We start from the raw sequence: 15,903 nt of genomic DNA on the forward strand, positions 1-15,903 counted from the left end.
TAACGTAATATTTGACAAACACGTCAGTGAAATAAGCATATCTAATGCACTTGACAGTTTTTCAGGTTGGCAAAAGCTTTCTAAATAACTGTGACATAAGGTCTAATGCTATTTGCCTTTGCCATCTCTACTGGCATAAATGTATAAACATCTAGATGTGTAGTTGGAGAGACTGTGTATTCGTATTCGTTTTCAAGAATGAAGAAAATATGTGTTTGAGTATGTGTACGTGTGTGTGATTGAGTAGGAAGGAGGAGGAATGCAGTGTGTGTCCCAAGGCACAGGGAGGATCATGGGACCCTCACTGCAATGATTCAGTCCTCCACCCAAAGAAAGAGCTCGCTGTTCCCCAGGGATGTTTACTCCTCTGACTCTGACCAGGGAGAGAGCGCGTGAGAGGCAGAGAGAAAGACAGACAGAGAGAGGGAGAGAGAGGGAGAGAGAACTGACACCAATTAAAAAGAAATTGAAGGCCAGAGAAAAGTTTGACGTAGAGAAATGTTTAAGATAATACTGGATGAGTTAAGATGCAATCTAAACAAAGCTTTGTGCCATCCAATGCCAAATATCAATAATGGCCAATGAAAAAGATGATCTGCTTAAGTGCATTTCTTTAGAAATATGAATGCAGCAGCCAAAATAGGAGCTAGCACATTCATACTTTGAACACATGGACCGAAGGACCAACACACTTCTATATGAAGGTCTGCCGTTCTCTGTCACAGGTCACAAAAGCGAGTGCTGCAGCAATGGCGGGATAGGGCTATTCTTGTACCTGATGACTATCAGGTTTCTGTCAGACCTCAACTGGGTGTGGTGTACTTAGCATGGGACTGCAGTGTACAGTCCGTATTGATTGAGTGAAGACACTATATAATCTCACAATGATATGCTGTGAATCAAAGTGAGTTGCACAAGAAAAATACTCAACAAAATAAATAAATAATAATTCCCATTTATTTACTGTTAAATTCCACCTATTGGAAAAGATAAAATGAAAATGTTGTTAATATTTATATGACCCTCATGTTTTTCCGAATCTGTATTATTAAATAAAAGGAGAAATTTTAAATCATGTACCTGTCACTCTTTTCCATGCAGTTACAATGTATTTGAACTACAGCTTTAAAAAGGATGTAAAATAACCATAAAAGTATCATAAAAGTGGTCAATGTGATTCATTTGCTGGAAGTTTTCTGATGTCTTTGTGTTTTATCTCTAAAAATCTTCATCAAGAATCATTATGATCTGCTGAGTCAGTGAGTTGAACAGATCAGTCTGAATCATTCAGATCATTTTTTTTTAATTCAGTGAATCAGATCAACTGATTCATTTTGATTCAGTTAATCAGATCAATTAAGTGAAATGATCCAACTCAAATGAGGAATTAGTTTAATAATTCACTTCTCTCATGAACTCTTATCATGTTTAGTAGCGTTGCAAGTGTTTGATGCTGTCTACACTGGACAATATGTCCAAATATATGTCCAATATGTCCAAGGATTGTCCAAAGCAAACGTTTCAAATTCATTGTGTCAGAAGTAGCTCAAGCAAACGGGCAATCCATTTACTGGTGACGCTTCGCATGGCTTTTGACACAAGTAACTGTAATAGAAAATAATGAGTAAATTATTACTTAGTTACATGTTACTACATATGCGTACTATAGTAATAACAGTAAATTATGCAGAACCACAAGTAACTAACCCTAAACCAAACCCTAACCCTGACTCTATAGTAAGCACATGTAGTACATGTGGAACATAACAAGTAATTTATTCAGAATGTCTCTTCATTTTTTGTTCCTTATTACAAAACAGTCCAAAAGGTTTGAAACAACATGAAGGTTGTTTAATGACAGAATTGTCATTTTTAAGTTAACTAATCCCTTTAAAGGGATAGTTCACCCAAAAATGAAAATTCTGTCATCGTTTACTCACCCTCAAGTTGTTCCAAACCTGTATGACTTTCTTTCTTCTCCTGAACACAAAAGAAGATATTTTGAAGAAAGTCGGTAACCAAACGACTGATGGACCCCATTGACTTCCATAGTAGGAAAAAAAAAATACTATGGAAGTCAATGGGGACCAGCAACTGTTTAAATACCAACCTTCTTTAAAATATCTTTTTTTGTGTTCAGGAGAAGAAAGAAAGTCATACAGGTTTGGAACAACTTGAGGGTGAGTAAATGATGACAGAATTTTCATTTTTGGGTGAACTATCCCTTTAACATCCTGTGATGTTTTCATTTTGCATCTCAACTGCAGTATGATCACACTAGGAAAACTATTTCCATAAAATGTACCCAGATAATAAGGTCTGAAAGGAACTATGACCTTCTTAAACATTCCAAAGCCGTATATGTTTAATCAAATCTGCAAACGCTCTACAGGTGAGCTATGGTCATGAGAACAGGAAGTGGAAAGGGAAATGAAACAATGGTTAGGATACAAATGACAGGGCAATTTCGTTTTAAATGTTTAGAGAGAAGACAAGCTCTGTGTTGAAAGCAATATCCTCTAAGTACATAGCGGAATCTTTGGAGAGAAAAACCCAACATTAGTTTAGAGATACCCCTGGTAGAAACCTCAAATACCCTCCCTGTCATCGGTCTAACCCTCTCCAACCCATGTCCTCTTTCACTTCATCAAACAGACAACAGACAGAGCTGAGTAAGGTGCCTGTCCCTTCATCATTAAGCCAGTTTGCTCTGCCCATGGCTGCTGACAGTGAATTATTCAACAGGACAAAGTGCTCTGTGGCTGTGCAGAGGCTTTACAGAGTAACAGATAATAATAGCATTAATGTCCATAGAATCTCATTAAGAGAGTTAGTACTCGGTTTTCTGCCTTCCTATATATATTTATTCACACACCGCATGTGCATATAATGGAAAAGAGCGACGTGGAAAAGGGTGGACAGGTTTGACGGTCCATAATGAAAGGGTTTGAGCTACAGTATGTTCCCCTACTGGCCATAACCATCGCAGTAATTGGGAGCTGAGGTAGAGGACAGTTGCTATAGGAATTTCTTGGAAGAAGTGAGGTAAGCGGCTTCTGGTGGGATTAAATGAACATCATCCTTCTGAACTTTCCTTGGGAATTTCATTGGTACATGATGCTGTGCTAAAAGAAATCTCCAAAATTGTGCTGACTTGGTGAGGATCTGGAATGACAAAATGGTAAAATGTAATTTCATGGTTTAGCTTGTCATTGACCAGGCACCAGTTAAATTCTCCCCATGTGCCAGCGACCAGAGTAGCTGCCCAGCTGAGTTGGCTCCAGGTGCCACTATGGTCCAGCAGGCGGGCCTGCGGGTGAGCTCAGAGACAGAGTGAAGGTGAAAAACAGACGTTCTAGAGGGAAAAGAAAAAGAAGAAAAGCATTGCAGTGAAGGGCAGGCTTCATCAGAGATCAATGATGAGGCATTTTGAAAACCACACACGCGCTCTCTCTCTGCTGGTGCTAACCGACTGGAAAAAGACGGTACATTATTCTGTGGAAAGTCCGGTCTATTCCCATTTTCCTTGGATGCTGCCATTTCGACATGAAGTCATATTTTCTCGCAACGACGGAAAACAAAGAGTAAAAATAATGCTACTGCAAATATTAAAACGGTATAATAGCACTCACTATGCTATTAAAATAGCAGTCTGAATGCCAGTAGCCTCTATTCCCGGTTACTGGTGACAGGACCACCCAGCTGGACCAAATTGAAACCCAACAATATCTGCCATCCAAGAGCTGCTGGTTTTAATCCACTGGGCATCCACTGGCAGTTTAACGGAAGCAGAGTGGTGACTTCATCAAAGGAGGTTTAAAGTAACTGACCTCATACTCATACAAGCAATTTATCCAGTAAAATTTCCACTGTACATCAATTTCTTCACCTGTTACCTATTCAAGTCTCATTTACCTTTTCTTTTTACTGGGCTAAACAGAAAGTGAATGAATGGAGCATAAAGACAGGAAAAAATAGTGCAAAAGAAGAGACAAGATAGGAGAGACAGCAACATGGGGGGGGGGGGGGTAGAAAGCTATCCTTACTGCTCTACATTAAGGGATCAGGCCGCGTCTCTGTAAATGAGTATTGATCCTCCTCCTGGCGGGATCATTTAGGAGATTAATGCTGGCAGTGCTGTTTGGGGGGGGGAGTTCCAGTTGGTCCAGGGGGGAGCTGACTCAGAGCTGCCCAGGACAGAGAGCCTGCTGTGGGGCTACATGGAGAACAAGCCCCTGCCTCCCCTCCTAACCATCTGGACTAACAGCTCAGGGCGCCAGCTGTGTGGGGGAAGGGAGAAGATGGTGTGTGTATATGTGTGTTGGGGGGGTAAAGGATTGAGAGAAAGAAAAAGGAAGGAAGAGAAATGGAAATGCAAAGGACTGCTAAAGAAACAGGAAAACGTACATAAAAAGAAAGAGGGAGGTAAAATCTAAAAGTTATTTGTGTAAGGCTCATTTGACACACAGACACGTTGAAGAAATGGATGATATAAAGTGGCGAAAACAGAGGAGAGGAACAGAAAGCGTGAGAAACGAAAGAGAAACACAGGTGGCAAGTACAACTACAGAAAAAGAAATAGAGAGTGAAAAACAAACAGAGGATTATGGCAGAAACTGACAGGTACACGACTAAGGTGGAGAAAGAAAGAAAGAAAGAAAGAAAGAAAGAAAGAAAGAAAGAAAGAAAGAAAGAAAGAAAGAAAGAAAGAAAGAAAGAAAGAAAGAAAGAAGAGTGTGGTGATCATGATGGATGGAGATAAAAAAAATGGTGAAACTAAAGCAACCCTTGGGACTGCGTTCAGCATGAGGCATTAGCCATCTTCCATTACAGAATGACAGTAAACAAAAATTTAATAATCTTAAACAAGGGACAGACCATCAAAGATCAAGGTAACTCTAATGGACATTTGCCAGAAACTGATTTGAAGATCCCATGAAATGGCTTGATGTGCATTGTGTTGTGTTGACATTAAACAGGAAGTTTAGGTTGTTTAAGGTTTTTAATTATGTCACAGAAGCACAATTAGCTATTTGCTATTGCTAGCCAGTTAAGTGGTATTAAGTCACATTTACGATTGTTTAGCAAATTTTCACAGCAAAATCCAGTCCTTTCAACATGGAACCTATGCAATTAAGAATTTTTGCATGAGGGCGAAATATTTTTCCACTCAGAGGGTTAAGCTGGTCATGTGGCTTTACCGTGTTCACCAAACAAAAAGTGCTTGGTTAAAAGTAAATTCTGTGTGAGCTGTGCGTCATACAGTACATCACTACACTATTGACAATAGACAATGGACCTTCTACCTTTACACCGCGTGTCCTAACTACGCGCAGCGACGCCGCAACGCCCGATACAATTATTTGGACAGACAAATTATTTGTCGTTGGAATCTTATCGCATCATGTCTGGTTAGGACACGGTGTTAGACTGAGGGACATTCTCTTTCTCCAGAGCATTTAATTACATGCAAATGAGTGCAAATTGCACTTATGAGTGCAAGATAAGTTATCAATATTTTTGGTCTATTTTCCAGAACAAATAGTTTAGTCAACTTTTAGAAGTACACTTATAACCTCAACACTTACTGACATGGACTAATGTCCACAAACCAATTCAAACAATTTTGATTTCATGTGGTTCTATAAACTTTGGACATAAAGTTCATACAAATGAAAGCTGTCTTCCCCTGTGCCGCGAGCCAAGTATGGCGGAAACATCTGTGCAAAAAATGTTGATAGTCAAAAGTGATTTCTGAGTCTTCCATGGCCAGAAAATGAGTTGATTGTTTGAGACAAGATCCTGAAAAATCCCCCCCCCCAATAAAGAAGTACAATTCTGTGTCTACATGTTTCATAAGTTCTAGTATTATGCTGAAGTTACTGCTGCTCATGGAAAATGCAAACACTAATGCCATGGCGAGATTGGCGACAAAACTATTCAAGAGCCCAGAAAAACTCAAGGGCCCTACAATGGAATGTTTTGAAGGCAAGATTGAGATGTCAATCGCACTACGCACCCCCTTCCCAAGAACAAGGTCATTATGATCTCACTTCCTCTTCTCTGGAGTGTCCCTGGACAGGACTGACGCTCAGGAGAATTTGGCCACTCCCAAAACAAAACATCCGGTGAGCCAGCAGATTCTTCTAGAACTCAATTTTGTAATCAAATCCTTCATGCAGCCTAATGTAGAATAAGTTATCTATAGATAAATACAATTGAAAGTGTACTTATTAAATCTTACCAAATGACCAAACTGTAGGCATATTCTTTAAAGTCTGTATTTCAAAACTGGTATACAACTTTCACCGCTTAACTGAAAATGACAAAGATGTGTAAACAGATATTGTTTCATGTACTTTAAAATATTTTGCTCATTGTAAAATATGTGTGACTCAAAATTAGTAAGTAAAAGCAAACATCTGCGTGCCCAGTAGTTTTTTTATGGGAAAAAATGAGTGTGTGGGAAGAAGTAGCATAGCTGATGTGCGTGTGTGTGTGAGACGGGATTTTTTCTGGATCATCCAGGTTGTACGGGTGAGCTAAGTCTGTCACGCAGATTAGCTGAGATCCATTCCAAATGTTCCGTCAAAAATTCACCTCACAACCACAGCTAAAATTTATTTTGTGTATGTTGGAACACCAAGATCTTTCTTCTGCTCATTTTGCTGGCATGTCTGAGAATCATGTGCTTCCCACACTCATACACACACCTCAGGCTCTGCATATCAAAGAATCCTCCACATTTAGGTGCAGATGTGAACACACCTGAGAGAAAAGGAGAAATAAAAAGAGAAACCAATAGAGACAAACGGTTGTTATCGGTGCTTTCATCAAAGGAACTTTTTCCACAGAAGGCATTTGGACATCCTCTTCATTACTTTCCTAAGTTTTGTTTTCCACTGATTCAGTCTGTTCCTTTCGCATTAACGGTTAGATATTTCCATGTTTAGTATGCAGGTATTTAGTCATTCAGAATTCCTGCCATTTTGTGGATAGATTTGGCGTATTAGCATGAAGCTAATTTCTTTTCATTATTTTTTTTGTGATGCACTCTGTGTATATTTCCTCATTAAAAACTTTTACACAAGTAAAAAAAAAAAGAAAAAAGATGTACACTCACATTAGAGTAAGACTCCAGACATATTATAGCCTCTAAACCGTTTTACTTAACATGGAGTGGGTCACCTCATGGTGGCCACCATGTTGAGATCACATGACCTATTGAATACTACTCACATTATCTCAGTAAACATAATTATAAATAAATGAATCATTGCTGACTGCAAATAGCACTGGCATTGGCTATCATGTTTGCTTTTGTTTTAAGCTTTGCTTTGCTTGCTTGTCAGAATTAATCTAAGACGACTGCCATATCTGTCAGCATTACATAAGCACAACAAATACAGAGTGCACCTTTAAGAAGTAGAAACCTGTCACATGTCTCACCTGTTCTTTTACGCTGACCCCCCAAAAAAGAACCCTGTCCAATGGAAGGTGAATTATTGCCTATATTCTTCAGACAATACATTCTGAGATGTTCAGTAAACTTGAACAGGGCACAGGATAAAAATTGGCTACTTTCAGACTTGACCAAAGGTTAAAGCTGCATTCCATAACTTTTTTGGGTTAAAAATTATCCAAAATAATTTTTTGAGCAAGTTAACCAGCCAGTGTTCAAAACTATCTGCTTGCCTTAGCTCGATTCAAAACGGTAAGCTTGTCATACTGTTTTTAATTCCAGTGGTACTGGTGGATTTCCGCCGGAAATTCGAGCATGTCTTTGCGTCATTACGTCACATCTGTACACATGAAGAAGGAGTCTCGGCTAGTAGGCTATATTGTGTGTGAGGATGATGGAGGTGGAGATTTATAGCCTTTTCTCACAGCACTTGATATAATTAAACTTATCAATTTGATGGCGGATCCAGAAAGGTTCAAACGACACTCACCAGTGACAACTGGAGATTCACCTGTTGTAAAATGCAAAAGACTTCGGACTTCGGAGTGGCTACAAAAAAAAAAAAGAGACTGCAACCGGGCCCATGCGAAAACAAGGATAAATATCGGAAGGGCATTAAATGTAGTCACGCAGTGCTGATGTTGTTTACATTAACAATTTGAGAACAAAGTATAATTTGCACTGTTTGACGTGATATGATAAGCGATCGTTAGATTTAATAAGTGCGATTTACTGCAATGCTTTTTTTCCCTTTGTTGGTCAGAACAAAAGTGAATGTTACTTGTTCAGATTACACTTTCCGTTGAAAATTCTTATCTTGGTCATACTTCCAAAAAGTAGAATCTGTTATTCTGAATGACAGGATCCACACCGGCGCGGTGACTGACAGACGCACATTCTCCTCAAAACATTGGATTCATGGCCGAGGCACAACCCACGTAAAGTTGATAATTCCTGAATAACTGCAATTGCAGATTTCGAACATAGATGGCAACAACGAGGAAAAACTACGGACTGCAGCTTTAATATTAGTGTACGATAAGAAAAGGAGTAGGAATTAACAGGTGGGATTACATAAAGAAAATGTCTTTTGAGAAAGATATTTTAGAGCAGCTAGAAGAGGCACATAGCCTCATTTTGAGCAATATCATTCATTCACACACACAAACACACACACACGATAGGTCCAGCAGTCATGAAAGCTGCAACAAGCTACAGATTTAGCCTCACAACCCATAATAATTTAGAATGTGTTCAGAGAAAAGGAAAAGAAATGAAGGACAGCATGTCAAATCAATAAAATCACTCTCCTTGCCTTTTTCACTACATTTGACTATAGCCCGTGTCATAGACCTAATGTCAACTCTGTGGGTGCGACGGACAAACGTCAAAATATCCAAAAGTCCAAAAGAGAAAAAAAACCTGGTTGATGATACAACTGTAAAGCTATGTCAGGTGTACTTCTGATACTGAAGAGGGCAAAGTTGGAGGCTGCAAAAAAACTATTTGAGGAAGCTCTCCACTACCACTTTCAATGTGCCATTTAGAAATTCTCAGAAAAAGCCAAAACACAAGTTTCTTTGAAATCGAGCAGAGTGAAAAAGAATCCCGTAAGCTTTCGGTTTTATGCTAGACGGATGATGAACAGCCGGGTCATCGCACTTACTGGCCCCAGTGGAACAATTAATTGACTCGCCTTTTCTCTGCTATTCTAATGACCATGACAGATTTAACAGGAAAAAAACATTCAAATGGCTCCTGTTACAGAACAGACAACCATAAACCATTACAAATATGCCTGAGACAAGTGAGGGAAGAGGGAAAGAGACTGTAAACAAACTAACTTAAGGCAACCTTTTCTTTTCATCTGACTTCTTACTGGCACTCTTTCTTTTTGTAAACAGAATGAACAAGTGCTGAAATTTGCTATTTAATAAATATCTTGAAAAGGAGAAATAGATAAAAGAGAATAAATGAGGGAGGGGAGTCTATTTCATTGTTTGGAACATAATGTGTTGTCATTGATTCTCTCAGGCCCGGTTTCACAGACAGGGCTAAGATTAAGCCAGGATTAGGCCTTAGTTCAAGGGCACTTAAGCAGCTTTTATAAACGCGTCTTAGAAAAAAACATTTCTGGTGTGCATCTTGAGACAAAACAATGGGAGTGACATTTTAAGATATGTCAGTGCAAGTTGCTTTCAGTTAAAACAGCTCAAACATGCATTTTGGGACCTAGTCTGCATGGGACTAGGCTTATGCATCATCTGTGAAACCAGGGGTTAATGTTTATAGTCCAGCCTAACCTAAGCCTTGAACCACAGAACTCAGATTCCCTGATGTTAAGTATGATGCACACTGATGTTAAGTATGATGAAGGTAACTGTTGAAAATACAGTTATGTAGTACAGGATTGTATGAAGTTTATTCAATTAGATTACAGTACACCTCAAAATGCACAAGGCAAGAGTTCCTATTGGTCATGTAGCCTAAATGTTTGGGCTATGCGTCTATTTACTAGACATAAAGAGGTTCATTAAAAACACTGGGTTAATGCTAATTTGAAGAAACTGGAGAGGTCTTTCTCTGAATGTGCTTTGCCAGGCCACATTTGGTATGCACATAAGTGAACTAATCTCCTACTGCATATAAAAAGGGTCCTGTCCTGCAGGGTTTAGCTTCCACATGCCTCAACACACCTGCCTGGATGCTTCTAGTATGCCTAGTAAGACCTTTATTAGCTGGTTCTGGTGTGTTTAATTATTTAAAATGATGCATATTTAAATATTATGCAAATATGCACATTATTACATACTGCCATGATTGAACTGATGAACTAAATGAGGCTGGGGTAGTAGATAAACAAAAATATTCTGAATATTTGGGCCTATTAGCTTGATCATGATTCATGTGCAGAAATCTTTGTGAAAGTAATGTTTGGGAAAGAGAAAAACAAAGAGAGCATAGTGGGGGCAACAGCACATTGAAAACTTGGATCAAAATGTGATTTAAAATCTGGAAATGTTAAGTATTAGTGTTTTAAAGGATACAATGGTGTAAAATGAATAAAAAATATGAAAAATTCTGCACAATTTCTAGGTCATTAATCAAATTTGAATCAGAGTTGAAAGTTACTTTTAAAAGCAATGCATTACAATATTGCGCAACTCCCTAAAAAAGTAAGCAATTATGTTACTTAGTAACTATTTATGGAAAATAATGGGGATGCACTGAAATGAAAATTCTGGGCCGAAACCGAAAATTCAGGATGCACTTTTGCATTAATTAATGCATCAATTAATTAATCAAACTTATTTAATAATCAACACTCAAATAGCTAAAACTGGGTTGTACGAACATTTAACTTGCATATGAGGCAGTTTTTTTTATCAACTTTTTTTTAATAACAGAATTGTTTCTGCTCTAGTTTTTTGGTGAAATATTAACATTTAAACGGTAATAAACTGTAATACCTTGTCTTCACGACAGATTTATTCAAACATTAAATTGCCTAATAGTAATAAGTAAAAATATAATGAATATTTAATACAGTGCATATATTTACCAAAATGCTCTTCTCAGTTTTTTCTATTAATGAGTTTATGGACATTGAATAGCTTTCTTGAGAAAAGAAACCATATCATATCATATTACTGATAAAAAGTAAACATTATCAATCCAGAGTGTCTACACAGCTGACATGTTTAACTGTGTTCAGTTGACACTGAACTGAACTGACTGAACACGTCTTTTTCGGTCACTGATTTAGGCCCTCCAAAACCATTTCGACCCAAAACTTCGGTATAGCCAAAATCTCTGTGCATCCTGAGAAAATAATGCATCACGTTATTTTTGCGTAATTTTTTCTCATCTGGGCTGGCTTGTTTGATTTTAATTATAAATAAATCCCAAAAGTTCTATTTTTGGCAAATGTAACAAACCTTTTACACAAAAAGTGAAAAGAATAAGCCTCAGGCTGAAGGAAATGCAATCCAGATTGTTTCAAAGCAGCTTTACAGTGATGACAGGAAAATGATTCAATGATGCAAACAGTTCATTTTAGGCTATACAGCAGCTCTAAAAGAAAATAGTGTCATTGTTCAGCTGAAGTCAGTTCATTGTTGATTCAGTTATGTTGTAAAGGTCATCAATTATTCAATTAGTTCATTTCATCTATAAAGCAGTTCTGCAGAAAAACAGTGATGTCATCGTCCATCTCAGTTCAGTTCTCATCCAATAGTGTCCGTGAGGTCAAATCAATAATATTGTTGAATATTAAATGTCCCCAACTAAGCAAGCCAGAGGCGAAAGTGGCAAGGAACCCAAACTCCATCAGGTGACATCAGAAAAAAAACCTTAGGAGAAACCAGGCTCAGTCGGGTGACAAGTTCTTCTCTGGCCAATGAACGAACAATGTGTGATTAGGATTCAGGTCACATCACAATTCAGAAATCAGATTGAGGATTGGCAGGATTCCAATTTTTCATTCAGTCCCTTTTGCTTGAAGATCTGATTCATTACTGTATGGAGAGGAAGCTGGTCATAAGTCTGTGTAAAATATTGAATTTGATGCTTTATGCATATGCCATATGCAATAATATTGAATTATTGCAGGTTTGCGTAATATTCTGAGTTGGCATTTTACTGTTTTTATTCATTTTGAGGAATACTGAAACTGTTTTTGTGGCAGTGAGTAAATGCCTGCTCATATTTAATCTAGAACTAAAACAAAAATCATGTTTACACAGCGCACACAATGCCTGCACCTCACTCCCGATTTCTCTTAACGTGGGGACAGGAGAGGTGTCAGTCTATACTTGGGAGAACAACTTGCGTTACTTATTTGAAAAAGTAACTCAGATATTTTGGTGTAAATTTAAAAGTAATGTGTTACTTTACTAGTAACTTGAAAAGTAATCTGATTACAAGTACTCACGCTACGCCCCAACACTGGTTATTAAAGTAAAAGGGAACCAAATAGGCCTACAAAAAAATTCCACATTCATCTTAATTTAGGATTTCTTTTTTTTTTTTGCTAAAGAAAATTTTTAATAAAATATAATTACTTGAAAAAAGGCAAACGATGTCAGACTTTTGGACCCCACTAGTGTATTTAAAAAAAGCAGCTTTGGATATTCTGCTAAACCCCTTTACGTTTACAAATGGCACCAGATGGCATTTTTGAGTCATTATTTCAATAATACTGCAGTGTCTGCATACACAGAAAAAACTGTAATACATACAGTTTACCACACACCACAGTGAGAGGAGAGCCGATGAGTGAGACTGATAAATATGCCATTCGTCGTTTGTTTACCTGTAAAGTTAGCCTTTTTCTGTGCATGTCTTCACTTTCACTCTCTCAGGAGCTTCAACCTCCTTTTATCCACGTTCTAGTTTAATTGGAGTGGTTAAATATGTAAGCAACGTTGTCTGTCGCCTTGAAAACCTATTGCACTAGTCTTACTGAATTAGTATGGTTTGGGTACCTACTACCCTTTTATATGTATGAAGAATATTACAGCAAGCATAATTCCTGTTCAACTGGCTACGTCGTCTGCCTCAGTTTCCCGCCGTTCCTTGAATCTGATCAAAAAAACTGTACGCACGTCATAGTTGCTCTGATTGGCGAGGGACATTTTCGTCGTTTCTGATTGGCTGCATTCAGAGAAGCAAACCGGTGTTGTATGAGCTGTACCATTTTTTCTTAAAAGGGGTGGATGTGGCACTTTATTATGGATGGTGAGAAAATATATATGGTCTTTTGCTTAAAAATGACGCTTTACAAAAAACAATTTTTATTGTTGATTAAAAAGTATAATATCAGGAGCACTGTATTGTGTTTAACATAAATATCCCTCACTTCCACTTTGTAATACCCACCGTTTAGGATTTGAGGTCTCGCCCAAAAATGGCTGTGGAGAAACAGTTATGAAGATGTGTCGGTCTACTCACCTAATTAATGTGGCGCATGCCCCAAATTAACCAAGAGTCCTCTGATCGAGCCGGAGGACATTCCTGGAAGGTGAGGCACAAGATGTTCCGTTATTTCCGTTATTTCGTGCAGAAAAGAGGAGCCCAATGGGCTCACTGTGCAGTCTTGTTACGACTTTATTTTCAGCCAATAGGAATCACAGTGCGATCACAGGCCAGGGCCTTCAAAGAAGTGTTTATGCTGAATAAAACACAACACTGAACATAATACTGCATAGAATCAAGTCTTTAGCACAGAAACGGCGACAAAACGTTCCTAAAAGCATTGCAAAGTTCATATTCACACGGAGGTATTCATATTTCTGTGCACAGTGAATACAGTTCGCATGTCATACCGGTTTTAAAAGTGACATATTGTATTAATAGAATAGTAATTGCTTCGCTACATCCATATATAAGTTCAATAAACAAGTTGCTTGTTTGCGTACCGTGTGATTGCAGAGACATTGTGTATCTCTTTGATTCCACTGCGATATGTTTTCTTTGTTGATTAATTATCTCGTGACATAAAGTTGTATAAATTAGGCTACCTTTAATCTTTTAAGTGTGTAACGTTACATTGGACTCAACTTTCCCAGAATCTCAATTTCTGCGCAGACTTTGTGATAGCTCACACATTCATGGCTGTCAACAGGTGCTAGCACTGTTCATCACCAGTGATGCTAGCACTGTTGACATGTACCTGTATTGTTATAGTACTGGTTTCCTTGTAAGCATGTTCGTGATAATGGTTTGAAAGAAGTAGAAATGGTAATAGCAGGGATTGGAAAATGTTAGACATTTCTTACAATAGCTTGTTCTCTATAAACTTTGTTGTGGATGAAGTATAATGGCAACATTTGTGTCCTGATGATGTAACTGCATGTTATTGTGATTGTTTGCATTATGTGTTACACCCACTTTTTGCATAGTTTTTAGAAGGTACAGGTTTTAATATTTGCTTTGGGTGTGTATGTTACATACCTAATGCATTATGAGACTTTGGGGAATGTAATATCTTGTGTAAGTGTCTGATCTCAGCTAGCAGTTTGTAAATATCATAGGCCAGCCTGCTAAATGAGGTGCTATAATCCTGTTTATCCATATTGTGGTTATTTACATTGCTTGCCCTGAAATTTATTTGAAAGTAAGGCCTGTTTACACTGCATGCTCAAGGTAATGTGAAGCAACACCGTCACTGCATCAGCTTTCACACCGACAGTATACTGTATGTAAGAAAGTGCTGTTTGTGCCTGTTACTGTATGTAAACTGCATTGATACAGATGTTTTTGTTTGTTTGTTTGTTTGTTTGTTTTTTAAAATAATATGTAAGCATTTTGCTCAATGTGCATATTATGTTGCTTCATAAGCCTATATTGCAGTGCTGTGTTGATATATAGCGTCAGTACATTTTGGAAGCATCTTTTTTATTTATTACTAAGTTCAGTGTGCTACACGTCAAATATATAGTCTCAGAGTTGAAACACAACTCACACTCTTCTGATATACAGTATCACTGTGCTTGGACAGGCTATGTGAAATTTGTAACTTATTGATGTTGTTGCTGAAATTTTTATGTGAAGTGGGCGTGAAGTGAGTGTGAAACAGGCCTTATTAATCTAGAAACAATAATGTAGTTGGACAATAAGAAGTTCATTCTAGACATAAGATTAGAAATTTGCCTCAGGTTTTACACTGGAACGTCCTCTTATTTAAAATGGCAAGGTTTGCTAAATTAAAAGCAGTGTCAGGAAAATTTGTCTTGAGAAATTTGTTAAATTCATAAACCGTAGCCGTTTTTGGTGTTGAGAATTGGCACTGGTGATGAATTGAAACAGTAAAAGCTTTACAGTAAGATTCCATCAGATGTTTTGGAAATCATATAGGCCTATGTAACATAGCCTATATGAGTAAGTCCATTTTCAAGTGATTATATTACTTGGCTTAAAGCTTATACCTTACATTAAAACATTTATTGACTAAAATATTTGACACACTGTATGTGTTTTTGTGCAGTATTTAGAGTACATAGTTGTTTACCGGGACCTGAGTTTTAACATTTGCATAAAGAGGCTTATCTGTTTCTATTTGCTGTGTTACTAAGTTAGAGATTTGTATCAGACCTTCAAAGAAAGTGTGTTAAAGCATGTTTTCGAAAGACACATAATGTAGCCTAATTGACGGCAGGTAAATTTCACTCAATTCATCACAAAAAGTTGATGTATGGCTTAAGACTTGGAATATATGCCCGGTTTCACAGACAAGGCTTAGGCTAAGCCTCAGACTAAAATACATGTTTGAGCTGTCTTAACTGAAAGCAACTTGCACTTAAAATATGTCAGTGTCATTGTTTTGTCTCAAGATGCATTGCACACCGGTAATGTTTTTAAGGCACGTTTATAAAAGCTATTTAAATGTCCTAATTTAACTAATGCCTAGTCCTGGCTTGATCTAAGCCCTGTCTGTGAAA

At 37.7% G+C, this 15,903-nt stretch overlaps 1 protein-coding gene across 3 annotated transcripts in view; it reads left to right on the top strand.

Annotated features, from left to right (window-relative positions):
* Positions 1–13,351: 13,351 nt before the first annotated feature.
* The window catches only part of znf438 (zinc finger protein 438), a 51,175-nt gene continuing 48,623 nt past the window's right edge, over positions 13,352–15,903 (top strand). For 2 of the 3 annotated variants that reach the window (XM_082151243.1, XM_082151244.1), the window contains exon 1: positions 13,363–13,484. The gene's annotated coding sequence lies outside the window, so the exon portion shown is untranslated. Of the gene's footprint in view, positions 13,485–15,903 lie in introns of all 3 variants that reach the window. The other variant, XM_082151242.1, reaches the window with a different exon arrangement.

This window comes from Leuciscus leuciscus (assembly GCF_965113295.1).
Source record: "Leuciscus leuciscus genome assembly, chromosome: 21".
Classification (NCBI taxonomy): domain Eukaryota; kingdom Metazoa; phylum Chordata; class Actinopteri; order Cypriniformes; family Leuciscidae; genus Leuciscus; species Leuciscus leuciscus.